A 1585-nucleotide genomic window follows, 5' to 3' on the forward strand; every position below is an offset into this window, starting at 1 on the left:
TGCTCGCGTTTATTTTCATACTTGTTATTAGTTCTTTTTTCTTACAATGGATAGGTACAGATGGCATAGAATATGTTGGATGGGAAGTAAAGCAAGTACATATATTTGATGTGACGACAAAATCTTTTTATTCACATATAATTACATTCGGTTTTTTTCGTGTGTATTAAAAACTAAAGCTAATAGCTCGCAATCGACGAGCTGATGCCCATTGAAACTACTGCTATTGCGTATAGCATCTTCGGACGCGATGTTGGAGAATCGCGTATACTTGACATCGACCGTATCGATGAGTCGGACTAAATATTGATTTAAATTTTTCATTGATGGTATGCGTATACTGGCACGGCTCAAAGTATACATTCTCGACGCATTGTCGAGTTTGAACATGAAGAGCACGTTTGACGACTTCATATACAGACATGTATCGCGCAATGTTAATTTGACCACATTCGCATCACGCATTTTTACGATTTCTATCACAAGATCTTGGACCGATTATGATGAAGGCGCGGGGGGTGATTGCACGAACCGCTCAATATCCGCGCGTCTTTCGATGAAAGCCCGCCACACTGCACGAGGCAAGATTATTACCTTGGTTGTCACCAATTGCAATATTATTTAGTTTAATTTTATTTTATTGCATACGTGGAAAGTACAATTTTGCTCATTGCCCAAGCTCTTTCTAAGTTTCGTCCTCTTCATCACATTTATTCAGGAATGCATATGGAATTGTTCTACCAACACAAACGAGAGATAAAAAATGTAAACGTCGATATGCGACAGCTTTGTTAGTGTAATAAAAGACTTTTTAAGGACATTCGACATGTTAATACGACATGTTTCGCAATGACATCATGAATGTAATTTTGATACGTTGCAACGTTGCCAAAATAGTATGCATAATGATATAAAATTTAAAGATCGAGATGTATTGCGACGTTGTCGCAAATAGTGAGCATAACGATATATGCTCCACCCGTGTAGTCCTACACACACACACACACACACATACACACACGCGCGCGCGCCATAGTATCCGTATTCTCTCTCTCACCCATTATGGTCCTATATTTATCATAGTATTCGCTCTCTCTCTTCTTCTCATTGTATTCTCTCCCGCGTTCTCTTTTCTCCTTGCTCACAATTTTATTAAATCCATATGGTATTTGTGTTTTACGATTTTTGAATGATATAACTTAGCAATGATTTTAATTTAGTAACTAATTATAATATTTTTAGTAATGTAATACAAGTAGCTGAGCGTTCCTAATTATTAAACCATTATAAACTATTATTGTGTAGCAATCGAACACTTATTGTACTACATCGTACTACTGAACAGCTATCATATTATTAATTCTAAATAACTATAGAAAAAGAAGACTCGTTTCCACTCACGGTAAGGAGAAACAGGAATATGCAGATTTCAAAGTTAGGTTACAAGATTGAAGTTTCATCATTAACTTCACATAATCTCTTAATGCGTCACATTTATTGTTATATACCAATATAATTTTAGCGTATTGTAGTCACAAATTGTTGAAATGTATCCTCTCGCACGCGATTTTATTAAAAAAAAAAG

Source organism: Trachymyrmex cornetzi, unplaced genomic scaffold (assembly GCF_001594075.2).
Source record: "Trachymyrmex cornetzi isolate Tcor2-1 unplaced genomic scaffold, Tcor1.1 scaffold370, whole genome shotgun sequence".
Taxonomy (NCBI): Eukaryota; Metazoa; Arthropoda; class Insecta; order Hymenoptera; family Formicidae; genus Trachymyrmex; species Trachymyrmex cornetzi.